Raw genomic sequence first — 18,067 nt, 5'->3', positions numbered from 1 at the left:
CCACGACAATGGAGGGGAAACTCTTCCTGGAAGCACTGTTGACGATGAACATCTCCAAATTCCTATGTGCTCAACTCATTAGCAAGAACCACATTTCTTTCTTGGTCAAGCACAGAATCAAACTCTATGTAATTAAAGACCTAAGTGTGCACACAATACTGGATGACATGCAGTTGTTTTCCTTCCTCTACTTGGTAATTTTCCTAGAAAAGGACTTAATTTAGTAGATTTAGGGAGTGATTTGAGCATTGCTGAGCACTCTGTGTTTTACTGAGAATGAAGAAAGAATACCCTTTTCATGGACAAATTTGACCCTGGAGCAAACAACTGACATCTATGGGCTTCTCTCAAGTCCTAACACTTACCTCTGGGAGCAGAACTGCCTCCAGAAAAGAACTATTAGTGTGCCTCAGTGGCTCAGGAAAACTTGAGTGGAAATGCTTTCTCTTGAATTAGGATTTAATATTGACAGATGATAATAAAAGGTATTTTTTGTTGAGAAGCTGTTGTATGTTAGACGTGAGTCCATGTGCTTTTAGTTCAGTTTGGTTCAGTTCAGTCGCTCAGTCATGTGCAACTCTTTGCGACCCCACGAATCCCAGCACGCCAGGCCTCCCTGTCCATCACCAACTCCCAGAGTTCACTGAGACTCACGTCCATCGAGTCAGTGATGCCATCCAGCCATCTCATCCTCTGTCATCCCCTTCTCCTCCTGCCCCCAATCCCTCCCAGCATCAGAGTCTTTTCCAATGAGTCAACTCTTCACATGAGGTGGCCAAAGTACTGGAGTTTCAGCTTTAGCATCAGTCCTTCCAAAGAACACCTAGGGCTGATCTCCTTTAGAATGGACTGGTTGGATCTCTTTGCATTCCAAGGGACTCTCAAGAGTCTTCTCCAACACCACAGTTCAAAAGCATCAATTCTTTGGCACTCAGCTTTCTTCACAGTCCAGCTCTCACATCCATACATTACCACTGGAAAAACCATAGCCTTGACTAGACGGACCTTTGTTGGCAAAGTAATATCTCTGCTTTTCAATATGCTATCTAGGTTGGTCATAACTTTCCCTCCAAGGAGTAAGCATCTTTTAATTTCATGGCTACAATCACCATCTGCAGTGATTCTGGAGCCCCAAAAAATAAAGTCTGACACTGTTTCCACTGTTTCCCCATCGATTTCCCATGAAGTGATGGGACCGGATGCCATGATCTTAGTTTTCTGAATGTTGAGCTTTAAGCCAACTTTTTCATGTATTAATTCTTTAAAACTTAAAAAAAACTCATGGGGAAAGGCCATTAGTGTTCCTATTTTCCAGATGAAGAAACTGACCATATTTTCCTCTTTTCTTATATCCAACAGAAGAAATGTTAAAAACAACAACTCTAAATACTACTTCTACTACTATTGCTGCTATGATGAATGTTAATAATGCATCAATTCCTACTTAACTAACTACTAAGCATTATTGAACACCCCAAGCTTAAAATATTGCTAGATATTATTGGTAAAACTAAGAGAAACAAGAAATTACATTCAGATATATCCAAACAGTATAAGGGCATAGTACAGTACCTTGGGAACAAGTGTATGCAGCGAACTTCCTTAAGCAAAATATGATTGCTGCTCGATGCTCTATCTAGAAGAAAAAACAGAGAATAAAAACTGTGGTATTCTTAACTAAATTCTTACCCATTTTGACATATATTTAAGACTAAAATGAATAAATAAAGCTTACGGAATCTCAGAACAAAAGTGGTGCACTTGTATCAAGCATCTTTGTTAATGAAGTTTAAGAAAGAGATGCTTTTTTTAAAAGAAGCAATAATAAAAACTGAACTTATGTTTTTTCTTTTTTCTTTTAATTAGAAATTAGTACTGATCTGGGAGTACTGCAAATAAAGCACATATTATGAACACACACACACAGAAATCATTTTCCAGAACTTAAAGATATATTGATAATTCCCTGATTTATATTTTAGATACCATCACTACTTAAATTATATAAAATAGAAAAAATTCATCATGTAAAAGTGATCATTTCCTTGACATGTAAAGATATTTTCTACAAACCAATACAAATAATGTTAAAAAATAACACAATAACAATAAGGCAACCTAATTTAAGTAGGACATATACAATCCAATAGAAAATGGGCAGAAGACATGAACAGAGATTTCACAATAAAAAAAATACTTTTGCTTATTAATATATGACAAAATGTTCAACTTCAGTTAAATCAAGCAATAAGACACCATTTTGGCCCATCCAGTTAAAGTTTGAAAGACAATATCATGGAACAGGTATTTTATTGGAACATATGTTTATTTTATGTGTTAGTCGCTCAGTCATGTCTGACTCTTTGTGACTCCATGGACTGTAGCCCACCAGGTGTCTCTGTCTATGGAATTCTCTGGGCAAGTTGCCATACTGGAGTGGGTTGCCATGCCCTTCTCCAGGGGATCTTCCTGACCTAGATATTGAACCTGGGTCTCCCACATTGCACGCAGATTCTTTACCATCTGAGCCACCTATGATTATTCTCACATTGGCCTTTTCTTATTTTCCATCCAGCAACAATGTTGGCTATGTCTGTACAGAATCCCTAATCCAAGTAGTTGAATCAAGATATTTCAGAGATTGTGTATGTACCATCAGAGAAGAAATGTCTTATACATCTGAATGCCCATGAATAGAAAGGTACAACCAGCAGAGTCATGATGGCACTTATCATTAAGCTCATAGTTTTAAATGCAATATTTCCATAGTAATCTACAGTCTTTGAAAAGAGTTGCCAAGATGAGATTAGCAAAGCTATCCTCTGCTTCTAAACATCAGTTAGGAGGGGAACAAAAAGAGTAGGGGAGGCCATTTAATGAGTTTGATTTTCAATTTGTATAAATTTTAAATTAATCCAAAAAATAAGTGTGCCAACTTAACTCTGAAATTTTTACCAATATTACCTCTTTTAACTTGAATGTAAATTTTTAAGTATAAATAATAATGCCCTTTAGTGATCTATAACATAACTTATCACATTTAATCTCATAATGACTTAGTGTTATTATTATCCAAAATATGCAGATGAAGAAGCTAATGTTTAAAGCTCGAACAGTCCGTCCAAAATGGCATGGCAGAGCTTTGATTCAAACCCAGTCATTCTCTTTCTGAAATACAGATTCTTGAACACTTATTTCATTTATAAACTCTTGCTGTGTCCAGAAAATAATTCTATTGGCCCTCATACTGCAGATCAGGATTCATTTCTACAGAGATAAATTCCCTTTCTTAGACTCTACTGCTCCTTTGGGTAAGACTGGTATTCACTGACGTTTAGAGAGGGCAAAGAGCATCTTCTCTGAGTTTTCCTCACCTCCAATTTCTCCACATGCTTCTCCTGGTTGGACATTCTTCAAAATGTGTTTATCTCTGCTTCAAGAATGCTAACCAGCCCTAATCGTCAAGCAGAATTCCCTATTATCCAGAATGACTACATCAAGTCTAGTGGTACCATCATAGGTTTGGCCAACACCACAAGGAAGAAGCCAAAGGTCTGCCATCTGTCGTGACCTCTTCACAGACACCTCCTACATGGCCTAAGAATATACAATAAAACTGGTGGGGAAACATTTCAGAGAGATATTTCAGCGCCATCCAGACTGAGCTTACTAATAATTGGAGTTCCCTCAGGAAGAAGCAAATCAGATCCTCTGCCACTAGAGGTGTGCAAGTGCAAGATGAATAAATTTGACAGAAACACAGGATCTCAAAAGTCAATTGAAGGGTTAGACCTGGTACAGAAGTTTTCAACTTTACTTTCCGATTCACAGCTGTGGTCACCACAGGTAATTTGTTACTACAAATGTAGAACAATATCTGCAACTATTTTTTTAATATATAAATTATATCAGTTCATTGATTACAATAAAAACCTACTGGACAGGTATAGAATAGCTAGGGCTTCCCTGGTGGCTCAGATGGTAAAGAATCCACCTGCAAAGCAAGAGAGCCAGGTTCAATCCCTGGGTCAGGAAGATCTCCTGGAGAAGGAAATGATAACTCATGCCAGTATTCTTACCTAAAGAATAAGAGAACTGAAAGAAGATAACTGCACATACCCACAAAGCAAATTATCTTTGTAGTGAGTAAACTCGACTGACCTGCGTCAATGGGAGATTCTTATCCTTGTCTACATTATTCCTTTTGTTGCAAAAGAATGAAAGTTGATAACTATTGAATGCTTGGTCTTTATGATTTCCTCCAAGCCTGAAACATGACGATTCTAAAGGATAGAGAAACAAGAGCACAGAGCAGAAGTGTTCCAGCCTCAGATCTCAACTGGGTTGTTTGAGGGCCCAATTAACTGGTTCCAGTGCTAAGGCTGGAGAAGGCGATGGCACCCCACTCCAGTACTCTTGCCTGGAAAATCCCATAGATGGAGGAGCTCGGTAGGCTGCAGTCCATGGGGTCGTGACGAGTCAGACACGACTGAGTGACTTCACTTTCCCTTTTCACTTCATGCATTGGAGAAGGAAATGGCAACCCACTCAAGTGTTCTTGCCTGGAGAATCCCAGGGACGAGGGAGCCTGGTGGGCTGCCGTCTATGGGGTCACGCAGAGTCGGACACGACTGAAGCGACTTAGCAGCAGCAGCAGCAGCAGCAGTGCTAAGGCTAAGTGTCTGTGCCTTAGGGCACTAGAATAATACAATTACACCTTTGGATCCCTTTGAGTATTGCAAGGGATAAAACAATAGAGTTATTCCACATTTAGAAGAAGTCAGGCCACCTGTGTGAGACTCAAGGCAAGAAATCCAGAGACAGAGAGACAGTATGTGAGTTTTAGCACTAATAGAAAGGGGTAGGACTAAGGATCTATCAGAGGAAAGTACCTTAACCAAGAATGAGGTATGTGTATATGTGTGGGGTAGGGAGGGATGGGAGATATAGATGAATTTCAAAAATGAAATAAAAGGCAGTGGACCCAGGATCCTGGGCTCAGGGGCACATGGATTTACCATGGCATCGGGAGCCTGCAGCACAGATGCAGAAGACATTAGTGGTACCAGTGTTTGAGCTGTAAGCATATGCATATCACCCATGGAACTGGGACCTGGGTTTCTGGTGCTCATCAAGGTGACTTAGAGAGTAGTGCAGGATACAGCAATGGTACATGCCCAGAGAATGGCAGGTCAAAGTCCAGACTCAGGCCCCAGGAGCAGGGTGTTGAGCAGCAATACTAAAGCCCTGATGAAGGCATGTTCCAGATCTTAAACTCAAGACCTTCAGGGCAGATAAAGAGTTCCAACTGCATAGCCCTAATGATGGAAGGTCAAAGCATGACTTGGGATCCAGGAAGTAGGGCACAGCCTAGTGGCAGCTCCAGTTCACTAGGTAGCAAGGCACTGTGGTGCCAGTCAAGGAGAGCAAGGAGAAGCAGCAACTCAGGCTTCTAAGGTTTCACCATAGCAACAGCTCTAGCCCCAGGGAGGAGATGCAGTGGCAGAGACTCTAGGTAGCTCCATCAGTTGAGTTCAGCATCAGTGAAGACTGCAGGAATCCTCAGTAGCAAAGGCTGTAAATGTTCATGAAGGTGACAAGGATTTCTGCAGGTCCTTCTGTTCTCATTTCCCCATAGGATGAAATCCCTCTGAGGGGATCTCTCTTGTCACTGAACTGCTCTAGACTGTGGGTTGGGGTGAAGCAGGTAAAATGCTTCCTATTCCTATGCTGCAATCCTCCATTATCATAATCCCCAAGGTTTCTGCTCTTCTTTATTGTAGTTCTCAGATCTCCCAAAGCTTTTTTTTTTAATCAATCTGCAGTTATCTGTTGTTTTAACTATTTCCATGGAAGAGACAAGTGTTTGAACTTCTTAATCTGTCATCTTGCTGATGTTTCACCTTGTGAAATTTCAAATATGTAAAATTCTGATCATCAATTATACCACAATAAATAAGAATAATTGCATTGTTTAGCAGAAAAGGTGGCTCAGATGGTAAAGAATCTGCCTGCAATGCAAGAGACCGAGGTTCGACCCCTGGGTCAGAAAGATCACCTGGAGAAGGGAATAGCTACCCATTCCAGTATTCTTGCCTGAAGAATTACATAGACAGAGGGGCCTGGTGGGTTATAGTACATGTAGTCATCAGGAGTCAGACACTACTGAGTGACTAACACTTTCACTTAGACAGAAAAAGTATGATATTAGACTGAAACTTGGATCTAAACAAAGAAATGATGACTGCTAGAAATGGAACAAAGGTAAAATTGAATTCATTTTTATCATTTTTACTAATAATTGCTCTAAAAGATAATTTTTCAAGTAAAAATAGTAGGACTACATTGTGGGTTTATACTATATGTAAATCACAAATGATTTAAGGAATATATTGTTATAAGTTCCTTGCAGAAGGCATGAAATGATGTTATTCGTGTCATTCATGAAATTATTTGAAGCTAGACTCTAAGGAAAGATGTATAGTTTAAACTATCAGGTAGCCACTAAAATTATTTTTAAAAGGTAGTATAACAAATCAATCAACATAGGAGGTAAAATGAAATCATTAAAAGATGCTAAATTAACAGCAGAAAAGGCATTAAAAGGGAGGGGGGAAAAAAGAACTGAAGGAAAGAATAGAAAACAGCTAGTAATGATAGATTTTAACCCAGTCATATAAATGATAACATTAAATGTCCATAGTCTAAACACAGCAATTAAAAGATAGAGATTGCCATACTGGATTAAAAAAAATAAGACCCAAATCATTATTTCTACAAAAAAACCTACTTTGAACATAAAGGCCTAAATGGATTAAAAATAAAAGATGGAGAAATACAGTACCACACAAATACTACAAAAAAGAATCTGAAGTAGCTACATTAATAAATTAATCTAAGGAATAAAGTGGAATTATAAACAAGAACAGAAGATTTAACTAACATTTATATAGAATATTCAAAAGAAACAAAATACAATTTTTTTTCAGTTGCAACTGGAACACTCACTAACATAGACCAATTTGGAACCATAAAATAAATCTTAACAAATTAAAGAATAGAAATAATACTACTTATGTTCTCAGATAACAAAACTAAACTAAAAAATCATTAAAAAAAAAGAATATCTGGAAAATGCTCCAATTTTTGGAAATTAGAAAATACACTTTTAAATAACCCACAGATCAAAGTGGAAGTCTCAAACTTTTAAATATTTTGAACTATATCAAACTACAAAACATGGGTAGCTAAAGCAGTATTTAAATGGCAATTAATAGCATTGAATGCTTATATAAGAAAAGAAAACCTCAAATTATTAATCTAAGTCTCCACTTCAAGAAGTTAGAAAAAGAGTAAACTGTATCAAAGTGAGCCAAAGAAGGAAATAAAAATGAGAACAAAACTTATTGAAATTGCAAACAGAAAAATGATAGAGAATATCAGTGAAATAAAAAGTTGATTCTTTGAAAAGATTTTAAAAAATCATAAATCTCTAGCCTTACTAACCAAAAGAAAACCCCAAAATATCAACATCAGGAACAAAAGAGGGATTATCACAATGTAACTTACCAACATTATAATATTAACAAGAGAATACTGCAAAAGAAACCAAAAAAAACTTCCACACCCATAAATTTAAAATGGATCAATTTCTTAAAGTCATAAATTATCAAAATTAACTCAGAAAGAAACACATAACCTGAAAATCCTATACCTATTAAAGAAAATGAATTTATAGTCTAAAACCTTTCAAAAAGCAACTCTTGGCTCAAATTATTGCACTGGCAACTTACCAAACATTTAAGTAAAAATAATATAAATTGTGAACTAATTAGAAAAAGAAAATATTGTTAACTGATGTCAATTCTCTCCCATTTGATTTACAGATTCACTGCAATCCCTATCCAAATCCAAGCAGACTTTTAGGAATTATCTAAAAATGCTATGGTGTTGTTCAACAGTTTTAGATAATTCCTAAGTTATCTAATCCTAAATTTTTAGTTAATTTTAGATAATTCCTAAATTATTTAAAATAATTTCTAAATTTAGATAATTCCTAAATTATCTAATCAGCTAAAAATGGTAGGTGATTCTATAATTCTAAAATTTAAGAAGTAAAAAAACTAGAACACAAAATATTTTTGAAAAAGATGAATGATGTTGGAGGACTCATATTACCCATTTTGAAGACATAAAAGTATTATAAATCAAGACCATGTAATATTAAAGAAATGATAGATCAATAGGTAGATCAAAGAACAAACAAGAGAGTCCAGGAATAAACACATACATGTAGAATCAAGTGATTACTGACAAAGTCACAAAGGCACTAAAACAGAGTAAGGATAGTAGTTTCAACAATAGTGCTTAAATAAGTGGATATCCATATGCCAAAAGTGCTTTGACCTATTCCTCACACCTTACACAAAAATTAAATAAAATGGGTCATGCCCACAAAAACAATAAAGTTATAAAACTCTTTTAGAAAACATAGGAAAAAATACAGGTGACCTTTGGTTAGGCAAAAGTTTTCAGATATGGCAAGAAAAGCATGATCCATAAAAGAGAAAAATAAGTTGGACTGAATTAAAATTAAAAATGTTTGCTTTGTGACAGAAACTATCAAAAGAATGAAAAGACAAGCCACAGACTAGGTTTGTCTGAAAATCAGGTTACAGACAAAGGACATGCACCCAGAATATGTAAAGAACTTTTAAAACTCAATAAAAAGCAAACAAGCTAACTTAAAATATGAGCAATAGATCAGAGCAGACACTTCAACAAAGGAGATATATAGACGATACACATGTTCAAAGATGCCCCACATTACTAATCATAAAGGAAGTACAACTTAAAGCCCACAATGAGATATCACTATGTCTCTATTAGAATGGGTAAAACTAAAGAAAAATAACAACTGCAATAGAAACACCAAGTTCAGGCAATGATATTCAGCAACTAAAACTCATACATTGTGATGGGAATGTAAGACAGGAGTTATTCTGGAAACACTTTGGAGGTTTCTTATAAAGTTAAACAAAACTACCATACTTTATGCAAATGTAAAAATAATAAACAAACCAAAATGTGGTGAAAAAGAAGGAACACAACCTGTGGCAAACAAATTTAACCAAACTACAAATGAATCACATCACCACAGTGAAGATGTTGTATAAGAATGTACCTAGCCTACATATTTCTGAAAAAAACGTTTTCAGAGGATACTATTGGGCTAAGAACAGAAAGAACTATACACAAATAGTACATTCTAGCTGACAAATTTGTTTTTTACAGGAATATGGGATAGGGATTCTGAGAAACTATTAATATATTTGAGTAAAATGTTGAATGAATAAGTGTATTGTGTTCCTAATAAGGGTCAAGTTTTTTTTCTACTATCAGAGGAAGTAGCTAACAACAAGGAAGGAGGGAGACTATGGTGCTGAAGTGAGGGGTATCAACATGAAATAGATATAGATCACTAGAGAGAGATGTGCATGCGTGAATTAGTCAGTACACATACATATATTTCCTATATCTAGCCACTGAAAGGGCCTAGAAACAGTAGTAGCAGAGACTTTAGTAGCAATAACCACAATTAACAATCAGAACTTCATGTCTATAATTACTTTCTCCAATAAAAGGAACTAGCTTCTGGACAAATGGTAGTTTTCCAGGCTGGGGCACTGAGCATATGTACCATGAGTCTGGAGTATCTTCTGGTGCCAGGAAGTAAGAAAATCTTGGGGGAAAAAAAGGACAGAAAAAAGACAGCATACGGAAATGACAGGCAGCCAATATGGAAATGCTGCCAATGGCCCAAATTTGAGCAATCAAGCAACAAAATAAAGAGCCATAATATTGAATTATAATCCAAAGAGCAAAAAAGTCCACAAGTTAATACTGAATAAGTGAAGTGACAATTCCTCCTTACAGAAGAATTCCAAGAATGCACATAAAAAGAATCAAAGAAACAGTATCATTATTAGACTATCATATTATAGCAAGAATTGCTGCCGGTGAACTCCACTAAAGGATGCTTAAGTTGGTGAGAGAAAGATTAGGCAGAAACAGAGTACATACACAATCCCAAATTATCTTCTCAAAAATAGTCATTTCAAACAGGAAAATTGAACTTTTCGTGGAAAGTCTAGGAGGCCAGCCAGGTGCTGGATGTTAGACAAGTGGTCAAGGTTAAGGAACATTTGTCAACACCACGTACCCCTTAACATGTGCCCGGAGAAGGGCACAGCACCTCTGTTGCGTTCTTCCCAATATATAACTGTAGCATAACCAAGAGAAAACAACAGACAAATTTAAATTGCACAACATTCTACAAAATAATTAGCAAGTACTCTTCAAATGTGTCAAGGTCATGAAAGACTAGGAAAGACAGAGGAACTGTCACAGATTAGAAATGACTAAGGAAGCATAAAATGCGAACATAAAACTAAATATAATCCTGGGACCGAAATGGGACATTAGTGGAAAAATTAGTGAAATCCAATTAAGTTCTTTAGTTTAATAACATTGTACTAAAATTAATTTGTTAGTTACATAAGCTGTTAGCATAAGTGTATACTGTGTGAAGCCTATAGGTACTTTTTTTTTTTTTTGCAGCTCTTCTGCAAGTCTAAAATCATTTCAAAATACAAATAATTTTACAAAAGTAAACAACAGCTTATATAGTTACCCCACTGATTTATTGCATTTGAAAGCTAAGTCCTTGTTCTCTTCTAGGTAACTAGTATAGTATCCTCCTTCCTAAAAGCTTGTCATTTAAAGAAGAAAAATAAACAGTTGCCTCATATAACAATTATGTCCTATTCATTCTCTCTCCCTCTTGCTTGTCAGGATTTCACCCTTGTTCATGAATCCACTGGCTTCTCATAAGGATAAAAAAAATCAAGGGAGAAAGAAATCACTAAGATGGTGAGAAAAATGAAGAGTATTTTCTTGGCTGGAAAAATTTCAAGCTGGGCAGAGCCCTATTTTTAATATTTGTTGGTTTTTGTTCATTTGTGTATATATGTATGAATGTATGGTAACCTGGGCCTGTGGGGACCCATGAATCTCTGATTAAATATTGCTTGTTTTCTGTGCTTTTGGACCTGCTCAAATATCTGTGATTGATGCGTGGCTACACTTGGACCTTTTTCAAATTCCAATTCATTTTAACAGCTTCCTTGTGCCAAGGGAGGAAGATGTGAGGGAATAATGGAGATAACCTCACACAGTTTCCTCAATGGGTTTCAAGAACAGCCCCAGCCAGAGCTTCCAAATGGAGAAGGCAGGCCAAGGCATGTGGAGCTCCATGGAATCAAGTGATTTGGGAGCTGTAGGGGCCTGTATCAGGTCACCTTCCTTCCTAAAGGGCTTGCCTTACTCTATAAAGTGTTCTCCTTGAACAATATCTCAGCATCAACATCCCATCAATTAAATTTAGAGAAAGAGTGTATCAGGAGGTAAAGCAAAAGGTGCTTTTTATCGTCAGGCGGTCTTACAAAATGGAACTTGGCAGTGACCTGGAAGGACACGAGTCTGACACTGTTTCCTTGGCTACAGAAGGGGGAGAGATGCCTGCCCTCCTCTACCTCTTAGACTTGTTGTGAGGATGAAATGGAATAACTGAAATGAAAATGGCAGGAAAAAAAATTGCATACCAGTGTTTTCGTGGACATGTTAAGATTTTTTGATTTTCCAATCTCATTGCCCTCAGGATAAAATAAATACTCTCTGAAGGTGATTTAACAAAGCCCTTCATAACCAATGTCAACCCATCTCTTATCTCTGGACACCCTTCTCTTCACATCCCTTATCCAGGCACACTGGATAGCATTCTATTCTCTTTCACAAATTCTTGCCTCTGCACAGGCTCTTCCTTTTTGGAATAGTTTCCCCTGTTCTTATCCATTCCTGATCCCCTTCAACTGAGTGATTCCTGCTTAAGTATTTAAGTTTCAACTTAAATACTTCTTCCAGAAAGCCATTGCCCAAACCCTAGTTTCCTCTCAAACACCCATGTATAGCCCCCGACTCTTTGCTACCCCATGAATCGCAGCATGCCAGGCCTCCCTGTCCATCACCAACTCCCAGAGTTCACTCAAACTCATGTCCATCAAGTCGGTGATGCCATCCAGCCATCTCATCCTCTGTCATTCCCTTCTCCACCTGCCCCCAATCCCTCGCAGAATCAGGGTCTTTTCCAACGAGTCAACTCTTCTCATGAGGTGGCCAAAGTATTGGAGTTTCAGCTTTAGCATCATTCCTTCCAATGAACACCCAGGACTGATCTCCTTTAGAATGGACTAGTACTAGGTCTTAAATTTCCAGAATGGAAGAATCTGCCTTTTTAACCATCATGTATATCCCTGGCTCCCAACAGGGTCTGCCAAACAGTGGCTTCTCAATAAATGCTTGTTGAATGAATAAGTAACTGACAGATGAATGGATGGATGCTTTCAGTACAAGTGTCTTGCTATGAGCCCCATTTGGGGGACTGAGAAGTGGGGAAAGTATTTCAAAGAATAGACTGGTGGAACAATTAGTGAATATGCAAGAGAAAACTGTTAGTTGCATTAGTTATTTTAAACAAGGAAGACTCAGACTTAAATCCTGGATGGCAGCTGCTGCTGTTTATTATTGTTTTTGTCATTATTATTATTGCAATATAATATCAAAGCAGCTTACATTTATGTATCCTACCTGAATGTTCAGCAATTTGCTAAATGCTTTGTATGTACTAGCACTGCTTATCTCCCCCAAAACTTTATAAAATAAATACTGATTTTATCCCTGTTTAGAGATAAGAAAATAAATCAGGGACTGGGTAGCTTGTCCAAAGTCACACCTGTGCTAAAGAGCAGAGTCACCACTAATACCTAAGGCTTCAGGCTTCTGGAACCTAAATTGTTAGAAACTGCATTCTGCTTCTTCACCAAATCCCACTCCTGCCTCCCCTGCTGGACAACTAAACTCCAAGGTCTTCCAGCTCTGGGCTGCTGCTGCTGCTGTTAAGTCGCTTCAGTCATGTCCGACTCTGTGCGACCCCATAGACGGCAGCCCACCAGGCTCCCCTGTCCCTGGGATTCTCCAGGCAAGAACACTGGAGTGGGTTGCCATTTCCTTCTCCAATGCATGAAAGTGAAAAGTGAAAGTGAAATCGCTCAGTCGTGTCCGACTCTTCGCAACTCCATGGACTGCAGCCTACCAGGCTTCTTTGTCCATGGGATTTTCCAGGCAAGAGTACTGGAGTGGGGTGCCATCGCCTTCTCCATCTCAGCTCCCTAGAGAGCAGGAAAACTTGTTTAAATTCGATCCTGGCTGAATTCTCAAGCTTTTCTCTATCATCGTCTAACTCACTAATAAGGCTACCCTATCAAATAAATATTTTTGATCACAGTTTCTCTCCACCCAAAGCCAGGACAACTATTCCTCCCATGTATCCCTATCTGAACTCCTGAGTTTATGCTTTAATATAATTATGTAGCTCCCACTCCCCCACAGATCCTATTTTTTCTTCATTTGCTTCCAATAAAGAGACATTATTTGGTTGGGAGCTTTCCAGGGTAACATGAATCCATCTTTTGAAACTAGTCCCTGCATGTGGAAAATTGAAAGACGCTTTGGTGTTTGTTTAGCAAGAAAGTCAGTCTGTGAAACTGCACTGCTATTATTTTTCATTCTGTTAAGCCATATTAAGCAGGTTTAATTTCTAAAGATCTATTTTCTCACCACCAGCACCCATTTTAAATGGACAAGTCAGTTTCTACTTTTAAACCAGCTGCCTGCAAATATGCCATTGAGTATTGACACAGACACTTAACCAAATTAGTCACCCTGCCCTTCTCCAGCAAAACCGGTGTTGCCTTTAATATAAGAAGTCTTTGACTTATCAGAACCCTGCTTATCATAAAATTAAGTATACACACATCTCAGAACCCCAAATCCATCATATAAATAAAAAGGCACACTCCCTCAGTCCATAAACATCCGTTCCCTTAAGAAAGAGATATCCGACACCCCCAGTGCATGAATCAGAGAGATTTTTGATTATCCTAGCACTCCTAATATGTTTCTTTATTCTTTGCATCAACAAATACTGTAACTAGGGATGTTTACCGTGTCAGCACATGATAGCTTCAGTAATAATCTCAGCTACAGACCAAGATACTTCTGTTTCTTCACACCCCAGGTAAGATTTTGAATCTTGGGGGAAAGCTAAAAACAGCTGGTGTCTGGTTATTCATTTGTGTTCTTTATCTTTGAATAAAGAAAAGGAAGATACACTGCAAAGATATGACTTATTTAAATAAGAGAATTTACTTCTGTATTGAAAAAAAATCACAAAGTAAGATGCCACATCAAACACTGAGACACATGATGATTATTACAGGAGTAAATGATAATTGAGTGAGGAGGCAGAACAAAAAGATCCAGAAATTTACCCACCTCAATTGAATTTTTATCATTAAAAACTAAACGCGCTTGCAGAATGAGTCCTTTAGTATAAACACACAGTTAATTAATTAAAAGTATAATAAACAATAGTAACAGTTCAGGGACCCAAGAGTATATATTTCACCCAATCAAATAAGTAGATTCTAGGTCATAAGAGGAGATTCTAAGATACAGAAAAAAATAACCTAAAGTCTGAAGCTGAGAAACTCTCTAACATTATTTTGAGTTCTCTGGCACTAGCTAGAGGACAGGATTTCTGTCTTTTTCATTAAATTATACAAGTGCCTACCATAGGATCTTAATATGCAAGAGTTTTTTGCTCACATGCTCATGAGGATGATCTACATGGTTTAAGCAAAGAGCTTTGATTTGACTTTTTCCTCCTATTATAATCCATCCTACCCAAGAATTCAAATATGCAAACAATTATTGTGTACCTACTAAGGGCAAATGACAGTGTTGGATATACACAAAAAGACCCCAGGCACCTTAAAGTAATAAAACTGTCCTCCACTCCTTATGTTAACTGAAGACATATTATCAGCAGAAAAAGCAGCACAGTTATCAAATCCACCCTGTGTAAATACGGTCAGGAAAAACATCTTTTTCTTTTTTCCATCATGCCTAATCATCTTTAACACTACTGTTTAAGGGTTTGCTCCTATTCGTGGAGACTTACAGACTGAGAGAGATACAAAGCATAGTCCCAGACTTTGAGGACTGTCTAATACCCCAACTCTGAACCTCTTCAAATATCTAGCCAAGGGCAATGCAAATGATGTAATGTTGAATAATAAAAATGGAAGGAGCAATGGAATAATTAAAAAGGGAAAAATGTAGAGAAGACTGGCAACATTCACCAAGAGATAAAGAACACTTTCTAGAAAACTGGTCAGATATCGTATCATAAAGTTAAAAACAATAGTGAAGCAACCATGCCTATGAAGGAGTATTATAAAGCAGAGATACAGAGTCTCAAATAATGGATGGTGAGATGAAAAACACAGGTGATAAAAAATGGCAGAACTCACTAAGAAATACAAAAACAATTTAAATCCAAATCATCCAATATTGAATGAACATATGAGATAATAGACACTGTTGAAAATTCAGTAAGACAAATAGTAGACAGCAATTTAAAAAGGCAAAAAATACGGAATAAAGAGTTTAAAAGGATCAATGACTAAAAGATATATATAGAAGATGCAGCAATCATGTAATTGGAGTCTGTGCTAAATAAAACAAAAAATAATGGATCAAAACACATAATGGAAAATACAATTTAAGAAATAATTTATTTTTAAAAAGAAGATTTGAATTTGCCCACTGAAAGATGACACCATGTTCTAAGAAAAAAAAAATTGATATAGGAAGGTAAATAGTAATTGTATCTGGGAAACTCTTGAATTTTAAAGACAAATAAAGAATCCTCTGGAGTCAATAAAAAAGATTAAGTCACTCATAAGATGAAGGAAAATGATCCCAGATTTTTCCACTTCAATATTCAGCAGCAGGAGACATTGAGCAATACCAGCAAAATATAACTGTATGTTTATATGTATAAAATGTAAACCTTACCTCAAAAGGAATTGTAAAAAAATATTAAGCTCTAGTTAATAATATGCATGCTGAAGTATTTGAGGGACAGGCTATCTGATGTCTACTAATTTTTAATGGATCAAAAAATGAGATGGATTGAAGAATGGATGGAGTGATGGATGGATGGATAGGTATGTGATAAAGCAAATACAGCAAAATATTATTTGCTTTATTCTACATGTTATAATGCAATATACTAATAATTTTCTTGCCCAAATTGTCTTTAATTTTGGAGATTCTGGAGCTTCTTCAAGTTGTCTTCAGTGTTCTTTTGAACATATCCCTGTCATTTAAAAAATATTTCTTTATTTCTGCAGCTGGAATATTTTCCAGGTTCATCTGCTACTTCCCTGGAATCCACAGTTTTTTTTTAAAGGAACCCTGATTTCTGCTATTGGAAAATGACCTATAGAAACCATAACCTGAGTGCCAGGGTGTTCATTGCTACTGGAGTGTCTAGCCCCTCTCTGTGGACACAGCTAGGAAGCATACACATGTATACCAACTCCTGCATACACACACACATCTATATTTATTTCTATATCTATTTGTATTCATTAAAAACTAAGAGTTCATTTTGCTATCTCTTATTCTAATCTAACACCACAGAGCCCATTCTAGTCTCTCCTTTCCTTTATCTGTAACTTGTTTCTCTGAAAGTTAAGAACCTTGCTTTTATTATCTATAATAGATATATTGATTTGTTTAATTCTAGTATATACATGGTTTCAGCATTGTTCACCATAGCCCCATAAACTCAAATTCAGTAGCTAGGGCAATTTTTGTGTATAAATGTTTTTGTCTTTACTAAGGGTACAGTCAAAATACTGTTTTAAGGTTTGCTTAGGTTAGTTTTTTCTTCTCTATCTCCTTCAGTGCAGTTACTTTATTCACCTGTAGTTGGGTTCATTCATGATTTTTATATTCTATTTTGGATTGCACTCATATCCTGGTGGATATTAATTATTTTCCAGTATGTGAACTTTGTCATGGTTCTAAGCGTGAGCTCTATACAAACACATAGATATGGAGTAGTGTGCCTCCCATTCATTCCTCCCACTCTGTTCTCATCACTTCATTATTTCCATTCCATTACCACCCTGCAACTAACCAGTCTCATTAGTTTCTATCTTATGCTTCCTGCCTTTCTTTTACTCAAATGAATATATATGTATGTACATTTTTCATACCCTTTTTTTCTTACTTGAAGAGTATAAATATGTGTTTGACCTTTGAAAAGCTGGTTAATTTTTAAAGTAAAAGATAAATGACCTAATCTAATCAAGAAAAAATAAAAATAAGTTTTTTTTTTACAAATAAAACTATAAAAGGCATAGGGCTTTCCAGGTGGCACTAGAGGTAAAGACCTCATCAATGTTTGTATTTTACCAAATATTTTACCAAAACCACTGGTTGTTTGTATTTTACCAAACAGCCTCCAGAAGGAACAGAAAATATAATAGTCTGATTTCCAAAGAAGACATAGCAAACATAGTTTGATTATACCCATTTCCCCCTCTCCTCCACATCTACATATCCAAATGATTTCATATGGAACATTTTCCAACCTCATAAAGCAAATTAATTCCAATAGTACCTAAAGTGAAACAATAACCTGGCAAAGATTGAGTGTGTGTACTTACAGACATGCACACACCTACACAAATAAGAAAAGTATAGGCCAATCTTGCTTATGAATATTGAAGCAAGATTTTAAAATAAATGTCAAACATAATCCAACAGCACATTAAAAAATTATACATCTGACAAAGTGGGGTTTATTCTAAGAATAAAAGGATTTACAGTATTAAGAAATCTGTTAATATGATCTACCACATTAATGCAGATCTAAGCACAAAAATGTGATGCTAATCTCCATAGTTGCTAAAAATGCATTAAAACTTTCATTATTGTTAAGAAAAACTCTTAATAAGATAGGAATAAGCTATATTTTATATCAAACCAATGGTTACTGGAAAACACTACAACTCTTTTTGCTCAACAAGGG

The sequence above is a fragment of the Bos grunniens genome, chromosome 7 (genome assembly GCF_055505025.1).
Source record: "Bos grunniens cultivar Pamir isolate PY7600 chromosome 7, Bosgru_T2T1.0, whole genome shotgun sequence".
In the NCBI taxonomy this organism is placed as follows: Eukaryota; Metazoa; Chordata; class Mammalia; order Artiodactyla; family Bovidae; genus Bos; species Bos grunniens.
The sequence above is the reverse complement of the archived record's forward strand: the minus strand, read 5'-3'. Positions refer to the sequence as shown.